The sequence below is a fragment of the Solanum verrucosum genome, unplaced genomic scaffold, assembly GCF_900185275.1.
Source record: "Solanum verrucosum unplaced genomic scaffold, falcon-dt-bn FXZP01000181.1, whole genome shotgun sequence".
Lineage (NCBI taxonomy): Eukaryota > Viridiplantae > Streptophyta > Magnoliopsida > Solanales > Solanaceae > Solanum > Solanum verrucosum.
The window spans coordinates 3,134,932-3,141,993 of NW_026020407.1; the positions used below are offsets into that span (position 1 = coordinate 3,134,932).

A 7,062-nucleotide genomic window follows, 5' to 3' on the forward strand; every position below is an offset into this window, starting at 1 on the left:
TATGGGTATGGGTCGGAGTGGACGAGGAAAAATCCAATGTGAATCGGAATTTAATTTTATCCAATAGAAAGATGTCATATAATATATAACAATAATAATAATTAAAAAAAGAAATGAATGTTAATTTTAAGGGTATAAATGAATCCAAAAGGTGGATTGAGCCAATAGGTGAATGATGGGTATATATAAATTTTTTCGAATAGTCCAAGATATTTTTGACCCTTTTCCAAAAAAAATTATAGGGGAAATGGCGTTTTTAGTCCCTGTGTTATTTCCTAATTCCACTTTTAGTCCCTGTGATATTTAATTGTGCACATTTAACCTTGAATTAACTAGACTAAGTGATTTTGATCTAATTACTGAGAAACGTTAACTTTGTTAACAAATCACTTATTAACGGAAAAGGCAATTCTAGTACTATTAGCTAAAATACTTCAAAAAACCTAATTGTACAAAAATTTAGAAGTATTTATGTCGCATCCTTTGCCTCATAACCATATGTTGTCTTCATCTCTTCTTCCACTTTGATGCAAATTAATGGTTTGATCATGAATAATTGAGAGACTTCGTATATCTTGATACTAACTTCTCTTTAGTTGTTTTTCTCTTGTGTGACAACAATTCTAGGGCATTCAAAGTTTGCTTTCTATACCTCCTGAAAAAGAAAAAGGATGACAATGAAATTGCATTGTAAAAATGGACTACAATTCACACCAACATGTAAGTACTCTATCAAGTAAATTAGACTATAACTTTGATATTGATTGATCAAAAAAAAGAGATTAAATATTGATGTGGCAAATCAAAGCATAAATACATACTAGATAAATATACATTATAACTTTTTAGAAAATGTTCCTGTGTTTATATTAATATATCTTGTACTGCTATTACTTAATCTATATAAATTAAAGCTATATTGGTCTTCAGTACTAGATTGATAACAAGCAATATCAAGAAACTAAAACGAAAAAACAAAATTACTAATCAACACACACGCAGTTGCATTATACTAGTAGTATCAGAAAGCATAAAAATAACATGTTTATAGTATATATTCTGAATTTGAATGATTACTCACATTTTTTATATTGATGCTATTTATTAGAGCTACACAATGAAATATTTTTATCTCACTATAGATAAAGTGAATACTATTATTGCTTATACTTTGGACAATGTCCAGTGATCAACTTGTAAAGGAAAAGGAGTCCTACAAACTCTTTCATTTTGATCTCAACTTTGCTACTTAGTTACAACATTCATTTCACCCCTCATATTGGACGCTAAAATATATGTCAATATTCAAGTCTTATTTTTTTATGAAATACACAAGTAAGGGTCAAGGCCTAATTCACTCCTAAGATTGTCCTACTTTCATGTTTTCTGAAAAAGTATATAAAAAGAAGCTTTCAAAAGTTGAATAGTAATAAAAAAAATGACAAGTTGACAGTTCCTTCTTTAAGGACATCAGTTGCACAATTACTTAATAATTCAAATTCAACAAATATTTGAACTTGCAAGGACTGGTTACATTTTGTTGTTGGATTTATATGTTTCTTTTTGTATTTTCTGTATTGGTGATGTTTGTTATACTGGCACTAAATATCATATTTTTTCTGATAATAGATGAAGATCCAAGAATGTACACTCTTAAATTGCACTATAATTGTCAGTGGGTGTTCGAACAGGAGATTAACTACGTTGGTGGACAAATAGCCTACTACGACTACTGTAAGGGAGGTGAAAATTCTATCATTCAAATGAGACAATGTATGAAAAAGTTGGAAGTCGATGATAGAAAAGTGAAATTTTGGTTTAAGTTTGAGCCTTATTTTGACATAAACTTACGACTTTTGTCAACTGATATAGATATATATAATCTTATCCACAAAATTCCTGACAGTAGAGAAGTGGAGATATTTGTGGAGCACACAGATGAAGATCAATGGACCTACGATGTGGTTAATATTTAAGGGGCTCGACTTCAAGGTGAAGAGAGCTTGGTAGATATTGATGTAATAGTGGAAAGTGACGCCACAAGTGAAAAATGTGAGTCATTTCATGACTCTGATTATTCCTTGGAATAAGATGACATGATTTTTGATAAAATTATCGACTCTACTGCTGAGTGGATTGGTGTTAATGAAAAAATAAGATATAACCAATTTAAAGAAAAAAACTATTGAGTTTGGCGTTGCCTCCGACATGGCTAAGATTCCCAGTAATAGTCAAGAAGAAGTTTGTGATGCATCAGATGATGAACTAATGAGTTTGCAACGAGGTTCAGATGATGATAATTCAAAAAGATACATTGTTTTTAATGCAAAAAGGGATCTGAAAGATCCAAAATTTGAGTTTACACTTAATATGATTTTCAGTAGTAGTAAAGAGTTCAAATAGGCAGTGGAAGTGCACGCTGTGATGATGAAAAAAGACATCAATTTTAAGAAAAATGAAAGTAGGAGGGCAAGGGCAATTTGTAACGTATCTAACTGCAAATGGTTCATATACGCATCAAAGGCTAATGAAGATGAACCTTTCATGATCAAAACAATAGGCCCTGATCATTCATGTGGAAATCAAAGAGAAAATATAACTATTGACTTTGGATTTTTGGCTAAGAAATATGTAGATGAGTTCAAAATTAATCCAAGTTGGGTGTGAAAGAATTTCAAGCTCATGTGATAAGAAAGCATAGTTGCACACTCAGTAGGCATTAATCTTATAGGGCAAAAAAGAAGGCCTTAGATCTGATTACAGGGACTAAAGAAGAACAATTTGATATGTTGTGGGACTATGGTGCAGAGTTAAAGAGGAGTAACCCAGGGACTACATGTATTTTGAAGTTGGATGATAATCCAAAAACAATGGTCAAAGATAGAAAGAGATTTTTAAGACTCTATGTGTGTTTTGCAGCTTGCAAACAAGGATTCTTAGCTGGATGTCTACCTATAATAGGGGTTGATGGATGTCATTTGAAAGGCTACCAAAAGGGAGGGCAACTATTAACTGCAGTAGGCATTGATGCCAACAACAACATGTATCATGTTCCATTCGCAATAGTGGAAGGTGAATTGAAGGAAACATGGAGTTGGTTTTTTACGATTCTTGATGAGGATCTAGGAATCTCCCAAAATTCTTTTTCTTGGACTTTCATTTCTGATAAACAAAAAGGTTTAATTCCAGCATTTGATGAGATAATTTCAGATGTCGCACACAGATTTTGTGTGAGGCATCTGCACAATAATTTTAAAACTGAAGGTTTTGGAGGATAAGCATTGAAAGAAGTCCTATGGAAAGCTGACAGGGCAACTACAAAACCTGAATTTTCCAAGCATATGGAAGAAATGTCAAAGATAGATATAGATGCCCCTAAGCGTGGTTCATGAATAAACCTCCCATTCACTGGTCAAGAGCTTTTTTCTCTTCATTCACAAAGTGTGATATGTTATTGAATAATATGTGTGAGTCATTTAATAGCGTACTTCTACCAGCAAGAGACCAACATATTTTGACGATGCTTGAATCAATAAGGATCTATATGATGCCAAGACTTCAGAAGAACAGAGATAAAATGAGTAACCATTGCCACATAATCTGTCCACGAATCTTATTGAAGCTAGCTAGAGAAAAATAAGGATAAGGCTGCTGAGTGTATTGCTATTAAATCTGATGAATTTCATTACCAAATTGAGGGCATTCATCTAAGATAATTCTTTGTTGATCTTAAGGAGAGGACATGTTCTTGTAAGAGATGGGACTTAACATGGATACCTTGTAATCATGCTATTGCAGCTATATGGGTTAAGAAGGATGAACTTGAAAAGTATGTTCATGAATGTTACACGGTTGAGCAATATATGAAGAGTTATTATCCATCTATTTTGCCAATTAATAGCTCTAAGCAATGGTCTAAGACTGGAGTAGAACCACCATTGCCACCCATATATAAAGCTCAGTCAGGTAGACCAAGAAAACTAAGAAAGAGAGGAAATGAAGAGACAACTAAAAAAGAATCAGATTCTGGAAATAATACCCTTTTAAAAGCGTCAAGAAAGGGCAAAAAAAATGCAAATTGTGTGGAAAAACAGGACATAATAGTAGAAAATGTCCTATTCTTATAAGAACCAATCAATTTGAGGTTCAACAACAACAAGTTAACCAGGAAGTCATCAAAGAAGGTTCATCTACACTTAATAATGAAATAGAAGTAAGTTTTCAAAATAAGTTGAGTCCCTTGAATATTTATTAAGAGTAGCACTACTAAAAATGTTATTTCAATGTAGGTTTCAAGCACTCTTACTGAGAGTGTGGCATCAGTACAATCCAACTCCTCATTTGTGACTAAACAAATCGTAATTACCATTCGTATTGTCTATTTATGTTGTCTGTATTGAACTTTACTAACTTAGTTTATTTTATTATGTATTGTAGGCCAGTCAACTTAACCAACCAAGGGCACAACCTCAAATCCAACTGAGGAGTTCTGCATTCATTTTAGAAGAAATTAATGAGCATTCTAGAGAAGGTACAAGGTCACATTTCATCCAGAGAATGGGAAAACAATATGACCCATTGTCTAGCTTACAGGAGGCGCTTTCTCAAACTAGCAAAAGAGTCGGAAATAGAGCATATGCTAAGAAGAAAAATGTTCCTTAAATACAAAGCCAAAAATTTTCTCATGACAATGGGTGCATGAGTTTAGATTGTTCTCTTTCCTATTGACTTTGAAGTTGTTTATGCTTTGGTGACATGTTTTTGTTTCCTCTTAAAACTAGATGTAACTTAAACAGTTTGATTTTATTCTTGATTTGAACTTTTTGCAGATGACTATAGTAAGATCACATGCATCAATCCACTGTTTTAACAATAAAGAGATTGTTATGTTTCTACATATCCAAAAATTGTATTGAAAGAGCACCGGAGGGAAATTCACAGCCTAAAACTCGACCCTTCTATCTCTGAATTTAATTTCCCGCATCTACACACCATTCAAGATAATGCAAAACCTATATAACAATCTTACATCAAACAATCCAATAAGTTAATATCTAGAATCAGTTCTTTCACTATCACACTTTACAAGTAAAATACATAATATCAACACTTTGAAATGCATATTGTCTCTTCACAATCAAGATAAATAATTTCACTCGAGCACTACAAAAACAGTGCAAACTTCACAATTAACCACATTTTACTGATTTTTAGTGAGAAAGGACATTTGAATGTTGATAACTATTAGTTTTACTATTAATCAATCTGCAATATTACAAAGTGAAAGATACCTTCGCAAACGACAAGGATCTCGTCGAAATCCGAGAGGTAAAGCAATTATTGGACCTGCAGGCTCAGACCTTCAAAACGGGTTACTACAATTTTAAAAGGGATACAAATAGATTTAGGCACCTTCAAAATGTTGATAACTATTACTCTATTAGTTTCACTATTAACCAATCTGCAATACTACAAAGTGAAAGATACCTCCGCAAACGACAAGGATCTCGTCGAAATCCGAGAGGTAAAGCAATTATTGAACCTGCAGGCTCAGACCTTTCATTTCCAGCACCTTCAAAAGGGGTTACTACAATTTTAAAAGGGATACAAATAGATTTAGGCAAAAGAAAAAGTGATTTCCCAAAAAGTAATTCATCACACCCATACTCATCAGACCAACTAAACTAGAGTTGTCATGCACACACCATTTATACTTTAGAAGAGAATAAAACCTTCAAGTATGTAAGTATATTACCTAAATTTGAAAGCTTAAGCAAATATCAGTGAAAATGTAGAGTTGAAGAACCAAAATCGCTTGGCCGAATCGGTAAGGCGAAATCGAAAAGACTTAGCTCATATCTCGAGTTGAAGAAGAACTGAGAAGAAATCTTAAAAATTGATTCAATTGAAACAAAATCACTTCAATATGAGCTCCATCGTATATTTTCCTTTAGTATTAAATTAATTTTTAGGGAGCTATACATTTGATTTTTAAGAGAGAGAAAGAGATAAGATAGGAGAGATGAAACACTGATGTATTTTCATGTGATTCTAAGAGAGAGAAAGAGATAAATAATTAAAAATGAAGGAGAAAATAAAAGTAAATGCAATGTATGCCATGGTAATTCTGACAGTATGCTAGCACATGAATCTGGAGTAAATTTAAATGATAAAAGAATTATTTTATTATACAATAAATAAAGTATGATAGCTAATACTGGATACGGCTCCCCTCCATTTCGTCAAGTGCACATCTAGATTGGACACATGTGTCATATTTAAAGTTTAAAGGTCAAGATTATATCATATGAACAAATATCATAACCATAGTTAAGTCAACTAATTTTAGAAAACTACTCTCCAAATTTGGTAAGAAGTACAATATATTCCATACAAAATTTGATATTTATTAATATCTTTAATTTCATCTTATATTTTTAATTTGCAATTTAATATTTAAATACACAAATATAATATGAAATTAATGATTATAACTCAAAAGTCACTCAACTATTGATATTTCACTTAAAAAGTCACCCAATTAATTTAAATGTTTTTTTTTTCATGAAATTTTGTTGAAATCTAATTTTATTTTAAACTATTTTTATAAGAAATAAGAAGATATCTATTTTATTTATCTTACTAATCCACTCCAATTATTTGATTATATTTATTTTTTTTTGAAAAACAATAGACAAAAAAAATCATTTTCCGTTCTGCAAATTGTTTAGTAGAAATAAATAAGCTGAAAAATAATTCAAAAAAAGGAGGATATTGAAATTGATCAGAAGTAATAAAGAAGTAATCAAAAGAACGCACAATAGCAATCTTTTATCATTTAAAAAAATGGTTTAAAACTAAAAATTTACAATTTAATATTTAAATACAAAAATATAATATAGAAATTAATGATATTAATAAATATCAAATTTTTTATAGAATATATTATAATCCTTACCAAATTTGGAGAGTAGTTTTCAAAAATTAGTTGACTTAATTATAGTTATGATATTTGTTAATATAATATAATATTGACATTTAAACTTTAAATATGACACATGT

General features: G+C 31.1%; 1 pseudogene; it reads left to right on the forward strand.

The window, feature by feature from the left end:
* Positions 1 to 2,208: 2,208 nt before the first annotated feature.
* On the forward strand, positions 2,209 to 4,702 carry LOC125840504 (uncharacterized; annotated as a pseudogene).
* The last annotated feature ends 2,360 nt before the right edge of the window (positions 4,703 to 7,062 follow it).